The sequence below is a fragment of the Hippopotamus amphibius genome, chromosome 14 (assembly GCF_030028045.1).
Source record: "Hippopotamus amphibius kiboko isolate mHipAmp2 chromosome 14, mHipAmp2.hap2, whole genome shotgun sequence".
Classification (NCBI taxonomy): Eukaryota; Metazoa; Chordata; class Mammalia; order Artiodactyla; family Hippopotamidae; genus Hippopotamus; species Hippopotamus amphibius.
In genome coordinates, this window is record NC_080199.1 from 11,418,101 (window position 1) to 11,440,956 (window position 22,856).

Genomic DNA, 22,856 nt, shown 5'->3' on the forward strand with positions numbered 1-22,856 from the left:
GGTAGGATTATCCTTAATATCATAAAAGATACAAGAAAAAAGACTATATGTATCCATGAAACAAAAACAGAATGCCAGCAAAAATGAATATTCAAAAAGCAAAAAAGAACTACTGGAAATTAAAACCAGGATAGCAAAAATATTTAAAAGGTACTCAACAGGTGAAAAGGTACTTAATGTCATTAGTCATAAAGGAAATACAAACTAAAACCACAATTATATATCACTACACATCCACTAGAATGACTGAAATGAAAAGGACTAGTAACTCTCTTGGTGCACCCGCTCTGGGGGAAATCAGCTGTCAACATGTCACGTAGATACTCGAGCAGCTTCATGGTGAGGAACGGAGGCTTCCTGCCAACTGCCATGTGAGTGAGCTACTTGGGAAGAGGGTCTTCCAGTCGAGTCAGGCCTCCAGATGACCGTGGTCTCTGCTGGCACTGTGACTCCAACCACATGAAAGACTCAGGGCCAGGGTCACCCGGCTAAGCTGCTCCCAAATTCCTGATCCACAGGAAAACTGGCAATATCTGCCAAAGCTAAACATATGTACCCCTTACAATTCAGCTTTCAGCTCCTAAGTATACGCCCAACAGAAATGTATACACACGCACAACAGAAGACATGTTCAAGGGTGTTCACAGCAATAGTGGTCTATAATCATCCCAAATCAGAAACAATCCCAATGTCCATCAACAACAGAACGAATAAATGGCAGTAATTCATACAACAAAACACTACACAGCGATAAATAAAGCATGAACTGCTGCAATGTGCAGCAATGTCAACATGATATTGAGAGACAGACACTAGATATAGAAGTCCACATTTCCGCTTATACAGAGGTCAAAGCCAGACAAAATTAGACCAGGGCTAAAAGTCAGGAGAGACTTTTGGGAGGCAGCATGTGTGGGCCTTGTAGGGTACAGAGGATGTTCTATTTCTCCATCTGGACAGTGTTTAAAAGGGGGTCACTTTGTACGAATTCAGCGAGCTCCACACTTAGGATATGCACACTTTTCCATGTACACTTTGTGCTTCAATAAACGTTTATTTTAAAATGATAATTAGAATTAGAAGACAGAGCTCAAGACATGGCCCAGAAAGGAGAGCAAGAATACAGAAAGAAAGTGAAAAAAGAAAGAAAAAAAAAAAAAAAAAAGATTAAAACTAGACCTGTCCAAGAGGCTGAACACCCCCGATAGTAGGAGAATCAAGAAAATGGAAGGCAAATAATCAAAATGATTCAGGAAAAATTCAAGAAAATGCCTGAGTTCCCTGATTGACAGGGTCCACCAGGTGTACAACCAAAAGAGATGAAAGCACCTCATCACAAACTGTCACTAACTATTAGTCAGCAGATCTCCACTCAATCTGTCAACAGCAACACTGTAAGGTTGGTACTGGTGACAAGAGATAGCATTCCCTCACCTATTTCTTCCTCTATATTCTCCTTCCCCTGCTGAGACACATTACCATATTAAAAAAACCTGCTTCTTCTCAATATTGCTTATTTCTAAGAGTCTGAAGGTGAGTCCCCAGTTAGCTTGCATGCCTGATGGGATGTCAGCAAACAGGAGTGGGTAACAAATGGGCTCTGTGGTGACTGTGGGTTTTCTATCCTGGGGGGCTCACTGCCCCACTGATCTGCGCTGACATTGCCAAAAATGTTTAATACGCCTCAGGGGAACACAAGTTCAGAGGCCAAAATAACTAGGCATCCTCAGAATATAATCACAACAAAAGAGAAAGAACAAACTACACAATATTACTAATGAAAGCACGATTTTTAGAACAGATGAACCCCAAGTTACAATACGTATTAATATCTATACTAATATAAGAGAAAATATTAAAAATATGAAATCGGACTACACGGAAACATTAAATACAAAAAAAACATAACAGATGGGATAAATTTAGCTGAGGAACAAATTACCAAGCTATAAAAATAAACTAAGGCATCCTACCAGAAGTCAGCATAAGAGGTTGAACAGGGAGAAAACATGGAGATAACATGTTTAAAGAAGTAGTAAGTCATTTAAAGAATGCACACATATTTCAACTAAAGGTCTCTTAGCCATAGAGTTCAGATAAAGATAACTTATACATAAACACATTATGGTGATATTTAAGAAGGGCAGAAACTCTAAAAACTTCCAAAGGCAAAGAATAAACAAATGACAAAGGGATAAGATCAACCTCAAACTTCTCAAAAGATACAGGGGATTCAATAACATAGTACAGTAATACTATTAAAATAGTGAAGAAAAAGAACTTCAACCTAGAATTTTTATACATCCTAATTATTTAAAAGTGATAGCAAATGAAAAAATATCTTTATGTATACAAGGACTCAAAGCTTTGCCACACACTGTGAAAATACTCATGGAAAGACTATTCCACTAAGAATTAAGGGCGGGGGGATGGGGCTCCCCTGGTGCCACAGCGGTGAAGAATCTGCTTGCAAAGCAGGGGACACGGGTTTGGGCCCTGGTCCAGGAAGATCCCACATGCCGCAGAGCAACTAAGCCTGTGCACCACAACTACTGAGCCTGCATTCTAGAGCCTGCAAGCCACAACTACTGTGCCCGCATGCCACAACTAGTGAAGCCCATGAGCCGTACAGCCCATGCTCTGCAACAAGAGAAGCCACCACAATGAGAAGCCCACGCACAGCAACGAAGAACAGCCCCCACTGGCTGCAATTAGAGAAAGCCTGCATGCAGCAACGAACACCCGATGCAGCCAGTAAAAATAAATAATTAATTAAAAAAAAAGAACTAAATGGGAACTACAGAAAGCTGAAATTAAGGGTGATCAAAAAGTAGAAATAGACAAATCCACAACTGGAGCTCAAGTATTCAACATTCCTTGTTCTGTAAGTAGCAAAACAAGTGGACAGAAAACCACTTGGGATACAGAAGACATAAAAAGCACATCAATGAACGTGACCTAGTTGACATTTATAGAACAAAAGAAGGTTCTCTGACTACACAGAATTCGATTAGCATTCAATACCAGAAATGTATCTGGAAAATCCTGGAAATTAAAAACTTTTTTGAATAACCCATGAATCAAAGAAGAAGTCATAGGGGATGTTGGAAAATATTTTTAATTGAATGAAAATAGAAACATCATAAAACTTGTCAGATGCAGCTCAAGCAGTGCGTAAGGAGAAATGTATAGCATTGAACACATCTAATACTGAATATTAGGAAAGCAAGGTCTCAATCCATGGTCTAGACGTCTATTTTAAGAAAATAGACAAAGAGGATCAAAGCAAGCACAAGGTAGGAAATAACAATGATAGGAACAAAAATCTTAGACACTGAAAACAGAAAGTAGAGAAAAATCACTGAAACTTTTTTTTTTCTTGTAAAGACTTTATTCTTTCTAGAGCAGTTTTAGGTTCACGGCAAAATTGAAAGGAAGGCACAGAGATATCCCACACACATGTGTAGCCTACCCATTATCATTTATTAAAAATTGATGGACCTACATCGACATATTATCATTCAGTCCATAATTTACATTATGGGTCACTCTTGGTAGACATTCTACGGGCTTAGACAAATGTTTAAAACACGTATCCCCCATGATAGTATTATATAGAGTATTTCCACTGACCTAAAATTCCTCTGTGTTCTGCCTAAACATTCCTCCCTTCCACTTACCCCCTGACAACCACTGATCTTTTTACTGTTTCCATAGTTTTGCCTTTTCCCAGAATGTTATATATTTGGAATCATACAGCCTTTTCAGATTGCTTTCTTTCACTTAGTGATACACATTAAGGTTCTTCCATGTCTTTTCATGGCTTGTTAGTTTCTTGTTAGCATTGAATAATTCCATTGTCTGGATGTACCACAGTTTGTCCATTCACCTATTCAAGGACATCTTGGTTGCTTCCAAGTTTTTGTAATTATAAGTAAACCTGCAATAAACATCCGTGTCTGCATAAATATCTGTGTGTATATAAATATCCACATAGTTCTTTAGAATTGTTAATATGTAAACGAAACTGAATTCATAGAGGGAAACAAAAAACAAAAAAACAAAAAAAACACCTACCAAAAAAGAAAATTCAAGGCCCAGATAGCTTCACTGGCAAAATCTACCAAATATTTAGGAAAAAATTACACTTATTCTATACAAATACTTCAAGAAAATGGGCAGAAAGCAACATGTCTCAGACCAGCACTACCTTCATACCAAAACCAAAGATATTATAAGAAAAGAAAATTACAGACCGATGTTACACATGAATATACACAAAAATTCTCAACAAAATATTAGCAAATCAAATCTAGAAATACATAAAAGGGATAATACATCAAGCAGAGTTTATCACAGGAGTGTAAGGTTGGTTCAACATTCAAAAATAAATGTAATTCACCACAAAGCAGTCTAAATAAGAAAAACCATAGACTGTATCAATAGATGCAAAAAAAAATCTGACAAAATTCAGTCTATTCATGATAAAGAACTCTAGGCAGGAGTTCCCTGGTGGCTCACTGGTTAAGAATCCACCTGCCAGGACTTCCTAGGCGGCACAGTGGTAAAGAATCCGCCTGCTGATGCAGGGGACACGGGTTCGAGCCCTGCCCTGGGAAGATTACACATGCCACGGAGCAACTAAGCCCGTACACCACAACTGTTGAGCCTGTGCTCTAGAGCCCGTGAGCCACAACTACTGAGCCCATGTGCCGCAACTACTGAAGCCCACGCACCTGGGGCCCATGCTCCACAACAAGAGAAGCCACTGCAGTGAGGAGCCTGCACACCACAATGAAGAGTGCCCCCGCTCACAGCAACTAGGGAGGGCCTGTGTGCAGCAACGAAGACCCAACACAGCCAATAAATTAAATAAATAAATAAATAGAAAAGAAAAAAGAAAAAAAAAAGGGGGGGACACAGGTTCAATCTCTGGTCCGGGAAGATCCCACATGCCATCGAGCAACTAAGCCTGTGTGCCACAACTACTGAACCTGCGTGCTGCAACTACTGAAGCCCGTGCTCCACAACAAGAGAAGCCACGGCACTGAGACGCTCATGCACCACAACGAAGAGCAGCCTCCGCTTGTCGCAACTAGAGAAAGCCTGTTCACAGCAACAAAGACCAAACGCAGCCAAAAAATAAATAAATGAAAGTGATTGATAAATTCAATACACTCACGTTAAAAGCTTCCTTTAAAAAAAATAAAAATAAAAAAGAACTCTAAAAAAAAATAAAAATAAAAAAGAACTCTACAAACTAAAAGACTTCCTCAACCTGACAGACTATCTAAGAAATCTCTCTAACATGCTTGATGATGACCAAATGTTTTCCCCCTAAGGTCTGGAACAAGACAAGGATGTCAACCCTCTCTACCTAATCAACATCACATTGGATTGTCTTTGCCAGTGGCATACGGCAAGAAAATGAATAAAAGACATATAGATTGGAAAGGAAGAAACAAAAATGTCTATTCTCAAACAACATGAATACATCTACATAGAAAATCCCAAGGGTTCTCAAAAAAAAGAAAAAAGCTACTAGAACAGCTCTGTGAGAAAGTAGAATGCTGGGTACGAAGGGCTGGAAAGAGAGTAGGAAATGGGGAGTTATTGTTTAATGGGTGCAAGATCAAAAAGTTATGGAGAGCTGCTGGACAACAACGTGAATATATTTCACACTACTTAACTGCACACTTAAATGGTTAAGATGATAAATTTTATATTATGTGGGTTTTTACCACAATTTTTTAAAAAATAGCAATAGAAAGCCATGGTTCTTTTTTAAGCATGGCCATGACTTGGTTATATTTGAATTGTAAAATGATCATTTTTGCTGCCTTTGAACCACTGATGTAATAAATACATGATATATGCTAATAGGTACTGATATCTTTATATTGAACTGTATCAGTATTCCTGGAATAAATCTTACCTGAAAAAAAAAAAAAATTGTATTAATATATACCAGCAAGGAACCACTGAAAAATTTTAAAAATTTAAATAACATTTGCCATGACACCAAAAACTGTAAAGTACTAAGATATGAATTAAAAAAAAATGTGCAAAACTTGTATGCTCTAAACTATAAACACCGAAAAGAGAAATTTTTTAAAAAACAGACCTAAATAAATGGAGACAGACCATGTGCATGGATAAGACTCAATGTTGTTTAAATGTCAATTTTCCTCAAATTGATGTATAAAGTCAATGCAATCCCAGGGAAATTCCCAGCAGGCTTTTGGGGTAGAAACCAACAAATTGATTTTAAAATTCATAATGATAAAAAAAACAGAATAGCCAAAGCAATTTTGAAAAAGAAAAATGTCTGAAGACTGACAATATCTAATCTCAAGATTCAGAAAGCTACGATAACCAAGACAGTGTGCTACTGATAAAAGCATAAACGTAAATGTCAGTGAGACCGCATACAGAACCCAGAAACAGAGCCATATGTACGGGGCTGGCCAAAAAGTTCGTTCGGGGGTTTCCCATAAGGTATTACGGAAAAACCCAAACAAACTTTTTGGCCAACCCAATACATGGTCAAGTAACTTTTGACAAAGGTTCCAAGGTAGTTCTATTTAAAAAGGATATTCTTTTCAATAAAAGGGGCTAGAACAACTGGACATTCTTACATAAACAAATGACATTCAACTCATAAATTATACCATATATAAAATTAATTCATAATGAATCATATACCTAAATGGAAAGCCTAAAACTATAAAATTTCTGGAAGAAAAAAAGAGGAAAAAAAATCTCTGTGATTATGGATTAGGCAAAGATTTCTCAGACAGGACACAATAAACATGAGCCATTAAAAAACAAAAACCAAACTGACAGTTTAGATGTCATCAAATTTATAACTAATGCTCCTCAAAGATCACTATTCAGATGTTATAAATAAATAGAGAGATCCTCCATGCTCTTAGATTGGAAAACTTAATAAAGGTATCAGTTCTCCCCCAGATCAATCTATAAATTCAATACCATATCAATTTCCAGCTGAATTTAAGATAACTTATTCTAAAATTCATGTGTAAGCATAAAAGTACGTGAGTAGGTTAAGTTTGAAATAGCTGAAAAAAAAAGCGACTTGTTCTACTAGATATTAATATACTAAAAAGCAAAATGATTGAAAGATATTAGAGTATGAGGCACATGAACAGATAAATAGACCAATGGCATAGAACAGAGATCAAAAAGGAGACACACACATACACACACACACCCCCTATGACCCTATATTTCTGCTCCTGGTTAACAGGCCACACAGAAGGTCCATTAGCATCACATAAGTGTGAGTGAAGACACATATAAAACAAGAAGACCGTGAGTTGATCACTGCTGAAGCTGGGTTATGTTGAAACTTGGGTTCATTACAGTGCTCTCTCCGCTTTTGCATATGCTTAAAAATTTCCATATAATAATTCCAACTATCTGAACAAAAACAGAAATCAAAGCATATGCTGCTTCAGTGACCCCCAAGGTGGGGTACTAGATACACACCCCTGCGTTGAGGGCTGAATTTTTAAGCTAAGATACAGCCGAAGATAGGAGGCATGGCCCCAAGCTGCTTAAGGAAGAAGAGCTGGGAACTGAGCACAGATGCTCAAAGACCTGTATCTTTTACAGAGAAGGGTAAAAATAGTCCATTCAGTCTGCTGAAGCGGTGAAGACATTTAGCTTACATGAAAGGCCTTGGGAAAGAAAACAATCAACAGTCCCAACAAATAATCACAATCCAAGGCCAACATCATACCTAAACTTGTGGTCTAGATTAACCCTACTTGAATGGCGTGGGAACTCTAGCATAAGAAAATAACATAAAAGCTATTCCAGGACAACAAAAACCCCTGGGGGCCAAGTAAGAGGAAACACAAAGTCTCCCTGCAGAAATACTTTCATGAGCTACAGCTTGTGGAGGCTCCAAGAGCAAACAAAACGCACAGAAAATGAGTTCACATTGAAAAATCACAAACTACAAGATACAACAACAGAGGGCCCTAAGGGAGAATTTGATAATATGAGAACCAGAAGTAACAGAACAATGTGTAAATGTGCAAAAGGATAACACATTTTTTTTAAAGGAACGGAAACCATAATAATAATTTAAAAAAAAATAGTATGGACCAATATGCCTCCATCTCCCAAAGAATCATGAATGGCTCCCCATCGCCCTCTGAGGAAAAGCTAAAGTTGGTACAAGGGCCTGTAAAACCTGGTGACCTCTCCTACCTCCCTAACTTCATCTCCTACTATTCCCCTCTTGCCAGCCCTGACTCTGCTCCAGCTACACAGTTGCCGGAGTCAGGCCTCCATCTGAGGGCCTTTGCGCTGGCAGTTCCCTACACCTGGAATAAACCTCCTCCCAAGATCACACCTGACTCTCCCCTTGACTCCTCGTTCAAATGTTGCCCATTCACCGAGGCCTTTCCTGACCACAGGGTTGGAAGTGCGACCCTGCTTACACGCTAGTATTCCCTTTCCCGCTGGCTGGCTGGGTGATTTGCTTTTACACAGCATATACCATCATCTGACATTCTATACGTTACAGTATCTTGTTTACTATAACGTAGAGTCAATGAGAAAGGCTGTGTCAGTTTTGAATAGTGTAGGATCCTCAGAGCCTGGAACACATACTGTTTACCACAACGCAGGTTCTCAATAAATGTGTGCTGAATGGAGAGATGGGGAAACCAGAGGAAGCTGATCATTCTTGTAAGAGATGAACTAGAATTTTCTCATTCATTCATGCATGCAGACATGCACACTCAAACACTACTAAATATTACGTTATACAAGGAGTGTCAAGGTATTCCTTTCCTTACTGTGGAAATTCTTCCTTTATTTCCTAAAAAATGACTAAAACTGACTTTTCAAAAAATAACATATAAAACATTAGTACATTTTGTAAGTTATTAAAAGTACACAGATAGTATAGTAAAAATCACCCTTCACAGTTCAGCTTCCTGTTCTTATTTTTGTCCTTCCTTATAACTCGTATGTATGTCCACACCATCAACCATCAATTTCTACATTATAAGAGAGAAACTGTATAGTTTGTCTTAAGTACAAACTCATCTCCTACTTCCTCAGTTTATGGGTTTTGAAAATATTCTTCTTGTTGTTGATACCTATACCCTTGGATACTGGTACAGAAATGCTAGAAGTAGGCATTAAAATCTACCACTCTATTCTGTGTCCAAGAATCATCTAAGGTACATCATTTGGGAAGACATAAGCTGATGACTATTACATGGTATTATATTATCGCCTCCGCTAAACTCCAAGTGTTTTCTTATTACCATTTACATACATGTGCATTCTGGTACAAATATAGCTTGTGCCTCATATAAGACTTCAGAGATACAAAACATAAAACAATATTACTTACATCCCTTTGACAAAAATCTCTGCTTATAATTCTCTCTGGTTAGCCCAGATAACAGTATTTTCCTTAATATTAGCATTGGCGTCAAGTAGGGTGTTACTTCACCTTGCGTGATTATAAATTTGGAATTGTGCTATATGGAGCCCAATCACAATCAGTATCTACACTATTCTTACATTTTTATCATAGGATTTTCACAATTGTTATATCAATGGTGTCTGAAATAATCTGCCACGTAATTTAGGAATAAATACACACGCATATACAGTACCAGTTTTAAATTCTAACTATAGTACATATGCTATAAAGACAGTCACAGGGTATCCAAACTGTTCAAGCTGTTTGTATAACACCTCTCTTGTACTTTATTGATTACAAAACTAGTTCACCATCTGAGCCCCATTTAATAACTTTTAGAGTAGATTTATAGTTTTTTATCAAGTTCTGCCTAACACTGCCATCTGATGGTTCATCATGTGACTGCAGGCAAAGCCAATAAAACTGCTGATGTGCTCACTCAGAAATGGAAAAACATCCTTAACATGGAAGTTTAAATAGTTCATAAAACAACTATACCCCAAATTAAAAAAAAAAAATTAGAGCCATGTCAGTCGTATTTTGGAGTTCAATGACTAGTTAACACTAAGCTCAAATTATAATCAGCCAGTAGATGTGAACTGACAACCTACTTTGTGGAAGCAGCATTCTACACACTGTATGGGATGAACACACCAGATAGACCACTTTTAGCACTGTTTTTTAAAAAACCGATTAAATTATCCATAAATCCCCCCCAAAAAGTTCTATAAGAATTGTTAGTAACATATGAAAACTATAAATTATTTTGGATATTTTATTTTACAAATGTTTCAAAAGTAATAAAAATGTCACCCTACCAACTCATTATTTAGGTCTTGTCATTTTACCCAAAATTTTAACTTTGTCAAGTGTTTTTCATTCTGTTTCTCTTTAATTTTACATATTTATAAAGTATTTTCTGGAAATACATATTTCAAAAATTTAAAAATATTCTTTGTTCATAAGGAAAATCAATCATTTAGGTTACATAGAAAAAAAACCTCTTCGTTTTATAGTTTATTTCACTAGTATAATAATCTACTGCAGTGAATTATGTCCTTGTTATTTTATATTTATTGAGTATAACTGACATAAAAGCTTTTATTAGTTTCAGGTGTACAACATAATGATTCAATCCTTGTATATATTGCAAAATGATCACCACAGTAAGTCTAATTAGGATTTCCCTGGTGGCACAGTGGTTAAGAATCCTTCTGCCAATGCAGGAGACATGGGTTGGATCACTGGTCAGGGAAGATCCCACATGCCACAGAGCAGCTAAGCCCGTGCGCCACAACTACTGAGCCTACACTCTAGAGCCTGTGAGCCACAACTATTGAGCCCATGTGCCGCAACTACTGAAGCCTGCATGCCTAGAGCCTGTGCTCTGCAACAAGAGAAGCCACCACAACGAGGAGCCTGTGTACCACAATGAAGAGTAGCCCCCACTTGCTACAACTACAGAAAGCCTGGTGCAGCAACAAAGACCCAACGCAGCCAATAAATAAATAAATTTATTTAAAAAATAAAAGTCCAACATCCATCACCACACCAAGTTACAAAACTTTTTTCTTGTGATGAGACCTTTTTTTTTCTCTTTAACTAGATTACCAGTTTATTATAAAAGGATATAACTCAGGACCAGAGAGATGGAAGGGATGCAGAGAGCAAGATATAGGGAAAGGACACGGAGCTTCCACACTCTTTCCAAGGGAGTCACCCTCCACTCTCCCTGAATCTCCATGTGTTCACCAGCCCTAAAACTCCTGATGAGAATTTTTAAGATATACTGTCTTAGTAAGTTTCACATATGCAGTAAAGTATTATTAACTATAGCCATTATGCTGTATGTTACTTCCTCAGGAGTTCTTTATTTTATACCTTTTGACTCCCTTCACCCATTTTGCCACCTGCCTCCCACCTCTGGCAATCTGTCCTCTATATTTATGAGCTATGTTTTCAGATTTCACATAAAAGTGAGAACATAGAGTATTTGTCTTTCTCTGGCTTATTTCACTTAGCATAATGCCCTCAAGGTCTGTCCATGTTGCTGCAAATGACAGGATTTCCTTCTTTTTATATACCTGAATAAAATATTCCGGGTGTGTGTGTGTGTATACATACTCATCACATTTTCTTTATCCATTCGTCCACTGATGGACACTTATGTCTTTGTTATTTATGTAGAGGACAGAAGAACGAGGGCGCTGTACCGCTGCGGGGCTGCACAGAACTTTCCGGGAAACACTGTCCCTCTTCTGGACTCCTAACAGATGTCTCTAGTCCTCTAAGCCTACCGGTGAGCTCCCACAGTACAGAAGAGCATAGGAACAAAGATGCTCGGAGTTTCAAGGGCTTTCATGGAGATTTCACTCCTGCCACCGAGCCCACATGTGGATCTCCTGGACGTTCTTGCGCTGTGCTGTCCCAGCCACTGCTTGAGACGCTTCAGTGTCTGCAAGTCAGCACCTCCCAAGGGAATCACTTTGCCTCGAGACAGCGAGCACCTCCGAGGTACCCCTTACAAGCCCAATAACTTCCTGCAGCATCTCTGTAGTTTTGATTCACCCTTGGCCGTGCCCCACACCCCAATTTTTAACTCCTCTTTCAAAGAGCAGCCCCTTTGACAGCTGAAGACTCTTCTCCTGCCCCATGTGCTCCCCTCCAGGATTAACACCACCTGCTCCTCAACGGTTCCTCACGCGACAGGCCTGCATCCCCTCCCTGTCCTGATGCCGACCAGGACCACCGGAGCCTGTTGCCAGTGCTGCCCTGTCATACTACCTACAGCATCCACGAGCATATCAGTATCAACTGGCAGTCACATCACAGTGCCATCTCACAGGCTTGCCTTGGCTTTTCCAGACACATGACTGCTGAAACAACAATCATGCCATTCAGTGTCTCTGCAGTTGATTGCTTAGGCTAAGGAGAGAGACCTGATGTTCTCTCTCTTCAATGTTTTATACGTTGATCACAGAGCCTATAACACTTACCTTGCTAAGCCAGTTAATGTGTTACAGCTCTAACTCTTTGAAGGTGACTGCTAGCAGTTCCCTGCAAACTCATTTTCCCTTATCTCCAGGGATTTGGCTCCCTTGCTAGAGCTAGTTTCCCAGCCTCCCCTATGATTAGGTGTGGGCACGTGACCAAGTTCCTGCCAATGGTGTATGAGCAGCAGTGACATTTAAAACTTTCAAAGCACCTGCTTTGCCAGAACAACCCCTTATCCTGCTTCCCTTCTGATTCCTCCCTGTTGCTAGAAATGCAAACCCTGGAGGGCACATGGTGAGGATGACAGAACTGCCCCACCATCTCAGTCCCAATGACCTCCTATAACAGAGCCCACCCGCCCACCAGGGATGTTACAAAAGAGAAACAGACACCTGTGTTCTCTGAGCCATGGTGGGTGTTCCGGGGTTTCTCTGCTCTACTGTTACTAAAATATCTTCTGAGGCTTTTGTAATTTGCAAATCTGATGAGCAGACATGCTATATTTTTGAAGTAATCATTGATACATATTAATCAGGCTGAGCAGGGAACAACGACAGTATAGAAAGGTAAGTGTTGTTCTTTCATTTTCATATTATTGTCATAATAGAAGCAAACAATTTCCAGAGCATAGGAAAGAAGCACTTGTAAGTGGAAGGCTCTGAAGTGAGCCGATTCTGAGATACGGCTTATTTCTGCTCACCCTGCTTTATACACTCCTGGATGAAGGAAAGGTGTTGAGGACTGGAGATAAATACGCTTCAGATTAAGTCATTAGGAAAAGTCTCTAAAAGACAAATGGATTTTACTGAGGGAATCTATCCTACCCTATCCCAACATTTAAAATGTTAAAGCTTTTCAATACATCCTTATCATACGATAAATGCGTTGACCTAAAACCATGCCAAAAATACTTCCTTACATCAAAGGACGCAAGCAGAGTAAGAAGGCAACCTATGGAATATGAGAAAATATTTGCAAATCATATTATCTGATAAAGAGTTATTACCGAGAAAATATAAAGAATTCCTACAAGTTAACAACAACAAAACTGATTAAAAAATGGACAAAGGACTTGCTTTCTGCAAAGAAGATACACAAATGGCCAAAAAGCACATGAAAAGATGCTCAATATCAATAATCATCAGGCTGTATGCTAACTCATATATACGGAATCTAAAAAAAAAATGGTACTGATGAACCCAATGAGAGGGCAAAAATAAGGATGCAGATGCAGAGAATGGACTGGAGGACACGGGGTTGGGGGGGCAGGTGGCGAAGGGGAAGCTGGGACGAAGTGAGAGAGTAGCGTAGACATAGATACACTACCAACTGTAAAATAGATAGCTAGTGGGAAGCTGCTGCATGACACAGGGAGATCAACTCGATGATGGGTGATGCCTTTGAGGGCCTGGATCGGGAGGGTGGGAGGGAGTCGTGGGAGGGAGGGGATACGGGGATATATGTATAAATACAGCTGGTTCACTTTGGTGTACCTCAAAAGCCGGTACAAGAATGCAAAGCAAGCATATTCTAATAAAGAGCTTGAAAAAAAAATCATCAGGGAATTGGAAATCAAAACCATAGTGAGATACCACCTCAAACCCATTAGGACGGCTACTATCAAAACTAAGCAAAACAAAACAAAACAAAACAAAAGAAAATGAAACAGAAAATAAGTGTTGGCAACGATGTGGAGAGAGTGGAACCCCTGTGCATTGCTGCTGGGAATGTAAAATGGTATAGCTGCTATGGAAAAGTACGGTGGTTCCTTAAAAAATTAGAAATAGAATTACCACATGAACCAGCAATTCCACCTCTGGATATATACCCAGAAGAACTGAGACAGGGTCTCAAAGAGATATCTGTACACCCATTAGTCACAACAACCAAAAGGTAGAAGCCAGATGAGTGGATAAATAAGATGTAAATACATCCATACAACTGAGTATTCTTCAGCCTTAAAAGGGAAGGATACTCTGACACGTGCTACAACATGGATGGACGTTGAGGACATCAGGCTAAGTGAAATAAGCCAGACACTAAGGAAAAATACTGTATGATTCCATGCACATGAAGTATATAGAGTGGGCGAATTCATAGAAACAGAAAGTAGAATGGTGGATGCCAGGGCTGGGGGCGGGTAGGGGCTGGTGGTAGGAGTTGTTTAACAAGCATGGAGTTTCAGCTTGGGAAGAGGAAAGAAGTTCTGGAGACTGGCTGCACAACAATGTGAATGTACTTAACACTACTGAACTGTACCTTATAACGGTTAAGGCACACTTTATGTTGTATATATTTTACCACCATTTAAAAAAACTTAAACCATATCAAATTTGTTCCAAGGCCACCTTTATGTTTAACCCTTAGTAGAATATCAGGCACAAATAAACATTAAAGTGGAATCTTCTCAAGGCCCTAACCCAGGAATACATGGTCCTACAGAGGAAAACCGTTTGCTAAAAATGATAGGATGCTTTCCATGAAGGCAGAAATGGTCTCTAAGCCAAAACGTTTTAGAAGAATGAGGATATGTCTACTACATAATACTACATAATGTAGAAATATTGATAAATTAATGTTGATAAACATCTGTATTATCTTCTACCAATTAACAGCTTTTTAAAACACTGATTTCAGTCTCAACAAGGCTCCAAATCAGGTAAAGGTGATGAGCTCCATGACCGGCTGTCACCTGCAGGTGGCAGTAAAAGCACAGTATTTATGTTGAAACCACCTTGAATGTCAATCAGTAGAAAACACACAGGAGCAGCTGAAGTTCTCCTACATTAAAATGTATTAACTTCTCTGATACATAAAATGTTTATCTCGCCGAGACAGGGCCTCTCTTCAACCAGCGCTAATCTATCTCTCGGTCTCACTCTTTTCCTTGATATTGTCTTTTTGATCACATCTATTTAGAAACATTAGGCATTCATTTTGGGAGGACATGGTATAGTTTTCTTGTAGAAGAAACACACAAACACTATTCAAATCAGAAAGCCTATTGATTGAGGGCCTACTGTGTGTGAAGACTAGGTGAGGTGCTTTGATACATGTGAAGACAAATAGACCAGGTCCTTGTCAACAAGACAGGCACAAAAAGTGACGAATAATACAAGAGATGAGAGTACAAGCAAGGGATGGGTAACAACACGACTGTAAAAGAGCCACAGACGCCTCCAACTCCCAACTCTAAAAACCTAAGACTGTGGTCCCAAATAAGGAATTACACTAACGTTAGAAGAGTAAACCCTCTACTAGAGGCGGGCTGAAGCACCCCAGGGATCTATGTCCCTCCGTCTAAACGCATACCAGCAGGCTGCCCTGCAGGTCTCTGGGGATGGTACTACCCACCTACTTCCTTCCCTTTTCTGTTAAGATACTTATTCAGATAGCATGGCTTGCTGATGCCAAGAAGCTGTGTGAGCTGAAAGCCGTAAACGTCTCGTAAAAAATACCCATGTGAAAAGCACTAGCAATAAGGAGATAACCATGGCTGCAAAAATTTAACTGATTTGTCACTGGGGTTGGACTAATTTTTAAGCTTAATAAGAGGGAGAGTTCTGGTAAACAACAGTTCTGAGCAATGAAGATTAGTACAACTTTACTACCAAGGAAACAAAAAGCCCGCACAATTTTTATGTCTTTCTCTGCAGGGTGATTATAATGTCTCCAGGAGGTTCTCCGCCACCAAGACTGACAGCTCTCCTGAGAGAGTGGAGGAGGGCAAGTGACAGAGGGGGCAGCCTTGCGTCCCTAGGAGCTGGGCAGCCCTGGACCCGGCCCATCCTCACGGCTGCACTTCCTGCTTGCCACATACAAAAGTAATGCTTAAAGGAAAAAGGGTTAAAAGCAGATAGGCAAATTAGCTGGAACAATCTAACTTGCTACTAGAAATGTTTAAATACTAAAGAATAAATAAAATCAAATATGTTAAGAAGATTAAGTTGACTTAAAGATAAATTTTATTTATTTTTATTTATAAATTTTATCTATTTATTTATTTATTGGCTGCACTGGGTCTTTGTTGCTGCGCATGGGCTTTCTCTGGTTGTGGCCAGAGGGGGCTACTCTTAGTTGCAGTGCACGGGCTTCTCATTGCTGTGGCTTCTCTTGTTGTGGAGCACAGGCTCTAGGCATGCGGGCTTCAACAGTTGTGGCACATGGGCTCAATAGTTGTGGCTCACAGGCTCTAGAGCACAGGCTCAGTAGTTGTGGCACATGGGCTTAGTTGCTCTGTGGTATGTGGGATCTTCCCGGCCCAGGGATCAAACCTGTGTCCCCTGCATTGGCAGGCAGATTCTTAATCACTGCACCACCAGGGAAGCCCAAAGATAAATTTTAAATAAGATTTAAAACATACACACTAAAATAAACAATAAGGTCCTACTGTATAGCACAGGGAACCATATTCAACACCTGTAAGAAACCGGAATGGAAAAGAAGCTGAAAAAGAATATCTATACACACACACACAACTAAATCACTTTGCTGTACACCAAAAACTGACACAACATTGTGTATCAACTATACTTCAATTAAAAAGTTTAAAAAAAATACTAAAGAAATCAGCACAATAAAAGATATGAAAGGAAGGCAAAGGCCAGGAATTAATGGGACCCCCTCAGCATTCTGGGTGCTCTGAGTTTCGAATAGGCCCCAAACACCAACACACACATTCAAGGCTCCCTGGAATGAGGTCTGACCAAATGCCTCCTGGAAACATTCAGGTTTCCACGCAGAAGATGTGAGGGCACAGAGGCCCAAGTACTATCCTATGTCTCTCATCTCCAGTCCTATAAAAATTCAGAGGGAGACAAAGCTAAAATACTCACTGGAGTGGGAAAAGTTCCTTAGAATTGTAAATGCCGGGGGGGGGGGGGGGGGGCGCAGGCGAGGGGGGGCACTTTGAGAATGCCTCATCCAAATTCCCTTTTCTTCCAGTTGGGAAGAGTCATGATCAGAGAAATTAACTCACTTTTTAAAAACAATAACTCAGCTAATTAATGAGTAGCACAGACAGAGCTCTCGCACTGCTATTCATCTCCAGTCTGAAAATTACCAGGAAAAACTTAAATATGCTGCAAAGAAAGAAGAGGATGTTTCAGGTAGGAGAGGAACAAGGAGAACTAGTATTTGGTGTCCAAAACATGTATTTTACACAAGCTATAAGAATGAGATGATTCATAGATGAGAGTTGAGACTCAAGGTGTTTAAAAAAAATTACTCATGGCAACAGCTTAGAAGAAGCAGATATACTCAAACCAGTTTTGCTAACTCAAAGCCTAAGCTTTTTTAAAGAAATCTCTTTGATACAAAACGTAATGCTTATAGAGAAAAACCCAGCGTGCTGGAAAAATGCGCTTGCTTCTCTTCCCTTCTCCACCCGCCCTGTTCCAGAAGCTAATTCGGGCACAGATTCCACCCAAAGGCTCAAGGGCCCCCTGGCTTCTGCTGAGTCTGCTAATAGGGGCCTCAGAGGACATCTGGGCGAGGAGGAGCCTGAGGCCAGGGTACTTACTCCCCTTGTCCCTTGTTACTGCACGCTTATTTGTCCCTCAACAGAAAGTCACTGCTGTTCCCAAGGCAGCTGACTCTCCAGGGGTGCCCCCTCCAGGTTCCAGTAACCTCTCCCTTCCTTAAACTCTTTGGGCCTACAGGCAGCGGGTACAACAAGGCAACAGTCCTGCCAGAGGTCCCTCTGTTGTCACTAGGTGCCATTCTTTTGTCATCAGACTTTTATAAATAAGCCCTTGAATTATTCTAGTTTAAGGGTGCTGTCTGTTTTCTATTGAGGTCCTTAGAGATACAACGACAGAACAAAAATAGCCAGCTTAATGAGCTATCACCGACAGACACTACAGAAATGAGCACTTAGCTCAACACACAGAACTTCCCAGCGTCCTCGAAGCTCTCCTGTGTGCCCTCCTTACTACACACTATGTACTCCTGCAACCCACCAAAAGGTTTTATTGCCTACACATGAACCCCTAAATGTTTTATTTCAGCTTGGTCTGCTTTCTGAAATTCATGTAAATGGAATCGTACAATATGAATTCCTTCATGTCTGGCTTTTTTCACTTAACACCACACACACGAGATTCATCCGTGTTGTTACACGTACCTTCAAAATGAAATGATTCATTTTGATCGTGAAAAGCAGTCAACTCCTTGTCCTCACAGCTGAGTTATCTACCCTAAGTTGCTGAACATGTAGGTTGCTCCTAATTTGGAGCCATGAGAAATAGTGCTACTATGAACATTCTTGTCTGTATCTCCTGGTGCACAGGAACATGCATTTCTACCTAGAGTCACAGGGTACGTGTATCTTCATTTCAGTACTTAATATCCAACTGTTTTCCAAATTTAAGCTCCCACCAGCCACGCACAAGAGTTCCTGGTCGCTCTATACCCTCATCAACACTTCTTATTGTCAGTCTTTTCCATTGCAGCCGTTTTGGTGAGTGCGTAGTAACATCTTTACTATGGTTTTAATTTTCGTTCCCCTGATGACTTACGAGGTTGAGCATACTTACCCTTGTTCACCAACCATTTGGATATCCCCATTTTTTGAGTGCTTAAAGGTCTTTGGCTCATTGAATGGCAGAGATCTCCCTTCCAAAATTAAATTTACAGGCTGACAGAATCCAACTTCGAAAGCTCTCCTTGGGAGTATCAGCTCATTGATGAGAAACAGGGAAAGGAAAGGATGATCTATTCCCTCAGAAGACTTTTTTGCTACAGATCAAAATACTATTCTGATTATTCTCTATTAAGTAGGACCAACTTCAACACAACTTACTAACAGAAAGTACAATACCATAATACAGAAAGAGCATAACACACTCTCACAGTAAATATCTCTTGAGTAAATACCTCTGGGTTACACCATCCATACTACTGTGTCCTCAACATACTATGCTGTTAGCATGACGATTAGCATGCAGAGCATTTAGACCTCTGCCCGATGATTATTCACCTCTGATAACACAGATAAGAGTAATGGCAGAGATAATAAAAAATCCTAAGTAACTCTTTTTAAACCAACAAACTTCGACCTATAGACATGTAGTTACTTTTTAGTATACAGATGCCTGATACTAAAATCCTCCATCACACACAGTAGTATACAAGTTTTGATTTAAGTAAACTCGGTAACACACCTCTCATTTCTTTACCAATCCTGACTCCACAAAACCTTTTTCTTCTAAGCTGCTACTTCACCATATTACTAGACATTTTCCCCTAGAAACTCATTTCTGTCTATATATACTATATCCTTTAACTGTGAAACCAGAACCTGAAGAGGCAGCCACGTACATCACAATAACAAGAGAGTTCTACTCAATCAGCTATGCCCAGGGGCCAAGGAATGGCTCCCCAGGCAGTTAGTGAAATATCACCCTGCAAACTCTGGGCCTGGGATTTCAGTGGGCCCAGGACTGATTTCATTGCCGTGTAGAAGCCTTCTCCTAAGGTCCTCTAAGTGAGAGAATCTTTAATATCTTTAGGGAACTTTACTTTCATTGCCCATCTATTTTAACTAGAATTATCTATCACTTTAGTTATCTGGGTTCAACTTGTTTGCGGTAAGTAAGCGCCTGATTGTCTATGTCTGTAAAATTGTGAACCAAAAATTGCCAAGGAAAAGAAATTTGGGAAATGCTAAATTTATAATACAATTTAGGAAATCAAGTGGAAAGGAGGTTCATACTAATTTGGCTATAAGACTATAGCTGTAAGTTGTTGGGTTTAAAACAAAACAGATTTAGACAAATAGTATCTCAGTCTTCTTTATCCAGAACCACTATTTAACATATCTGCCACTACCACCACCCCCCCCCCCAAAAGAAAGAAAGAAAAAAAAAAAAAGAGCAGTGAGTTTAGAAGCAAGCTTGAAAAAGAAAGGGGCAGGGCACAAAGATTCCATAACATCAAAGTAGGAGACCATCAGGGCCAAATGATAAGATTCTCACCCTGGTCCAGGCTCCCCCCATGTCCCCCACCACCTCTTCTTTCTGGGGAATGGCTGTCTACCAACTGCTCTGACTGCGTGTGCTGACGGCCACCCGAGCTGGGAAGATAAACAGTAACTACAGCGGGCCCCTCATCACAACACTGGTGTAAGGAACTAGCATAAGCCTCACTCACACTTGCTGAGGTAAAGAGAAATGTGTTCAGAACAAGGAATACAATTTTATCTGTGGCTCAGACAAATCTCTGATAAAAGAGCATATCTGGGGAATTTACTGTGTAAGTCTATTAATTACATCCTTTCTGATAATTATAAAATTGGCTTAACTAAATTATATTCACTCTGAAACTGGGCTCGAGTGCTAAAATAAAAATTCATTTAGGGCTTTATTTATTTTATTTTTAGCTGTGTTGGGTCTTCGTTGCTGCACACAGGCTTTCTCTAGTTGTGGTGAGCAGGGGCTACTCTTCGTCATGGTGCACGGCTTTTTCATTGCGGTGGCTTCTCTTGTTGTGGAGCAGGGGCTCTAGGCATGCGGGCTTTAGTAGTTGTGGCGCATGGGCTCAGTAGTTGTGGCTTGTGGGCTCCAGAGCACAGGTTCCGTAGTTGTGGCACAAAGGCTTAGCTGCTCCACAGCACGTGGGATCTTCCCGGCCCAAGGATAGACCCATGTCCCCTGCATTGGCAGGCAGATTCTTAACCAGTGCGCCACCAGGGAAGCCCTCATTTAGGGCTTTTAGCATCTAAACCAGAATTCAAAAATGGAGCTAAAACAGATGATTTCATAAGTGAAGGGAACTCTATGAAACCCCTCCTTTGTGAGGTGAAAAATTTCTTTCACTCATATTCCAAAATAAGTGAGCAAATTAAAGCTGCATGAATGGTACCCGAATGAGATACGTTCTTCTACTTGAATAAAAAATTCATTAGGTTCAAGTATTAAAGAAGCAAACTAGACACTATAAAAGTTTAATTCTTGATCCATTGTTTACTTACTTGCTGCCAAATGGTTTGGGGGAGTTTTTTTTTAACTGTACTTCTTTTCCAAAATAAAATAACTGTGACGAGCCAGGAACACAGAGAACAATGCTAAGCGCTGCAGGGTCACGGAGGGAAGGAGAGGTCTTGCATCCAGTGTGCCTTGTGACTGGCAGGTTCCCCTCATATTAGCAACTCAGAGTGTCCCTGATGCTACACTGGGCTCAATAATTCGTCCACGACCCTCAACTCTCCACTTCTTCACCTACTTTTTCAGTCACACATTCAACCAATATTTACTAAATGCCTGTTAAACACATACATATACAATACATGCAAAGTGTCAAGGACCTCAGTGTAGTGGAGGAGAAAAGGCAAGTAAATACCCAATAATAATACAAACACATGCCGCTCCAGGGGTAAGAACCCAGGGTGAATAACCAACCAGCTTCAGGGGTCAGAGAAGACTTCCTGGGAAAGGCAGCATCTCAGCTAAAACTTTTAGGATAAACAGCAGCCGGCCAAGCCAAGAGATGGGAGCACAGCGGGAAGGAACGCACAGGTTGGTGGACCAGCTTGTGAAAGGCCAGGAGTAGGAAGTCCCGTAAGGCTAAGATGGAGAGAAAGGGGGGACCCACCCTCAAGCCGTGCCCCTGGGTGCCTCTCTCAGAGAGACTGGCAAGTCAGAAAAAAGAATCTCCCTGTGTACAACAGGGGGCTCTGTCTTAATGAGATATCTGCCTTCCCTGTACCTGTTCATTTCAGCAGCACAGAGAACACCAATCAATACTGAATTTTAGAAGAGCTGTCACAGCTGCACAAAATTAAGGCAATGACAAGATTGGGTCTGCAGATGAGAGGTTCCTATCTCCAGGTGAAACATCAAACTCCTATCCTGCATATGAAACATAACTCCTTGTATTAAAAAGCTGATTAATGTAATTCAGCAATGAGCAAATCACGTCTAGTGAATAAACCAGTTTAATCACCTCACAGCGAGAAGTCCTCATAGCAGCTAGGGCAGAAAGGGGAGGGCACTGAACGTGGCACCAGAAGAGGCTGGGCCTGGTTGTCTGAGTTCTGCAGCAAGTCACTGGCCCTCTCTGGGCCTCAAATCCTCATCTACATAAGAAATAGTTGCTTTGGTTGTTGCCTGTGCTTCTAAAACCCATTACTCTGGCATTATCACAATCAAAAGTACTTTAATCACCAAAGGAGAGGATTTAAATAATTTATAAGTCACAGATTTACTACTGTTTTGTCTGAGAGGGGAAAAAAAAGAGCATGTGCCCTCAAACTGTCTTAAAATAAAAAACTAAAGTTCATGTACCTTTTAAAAGCTGACAGATCACGCATAACCAAGTACAAAGATAATTAAAATTTTAGGACAAGCAAATGAAATTATGATTTTTTTTTAAAGAAAAAGTAAAAGAA

The 22,856-nt window shown here is 40.1% G+C and overlaps 1 protein-coding gene across 5 annotated transcripts in view; it reads right to left on the reverse strand.

The window, feature by feature from the left end:
- The window catches only part of UBAC2 (UBA domain containing 2), a 162,198-nt gene that overhangs the window by 99,219 nt on the left and 40,123 nt on the right, over positions 1-22,856 (reverse strand). The window lies entirely within an intron of this gene.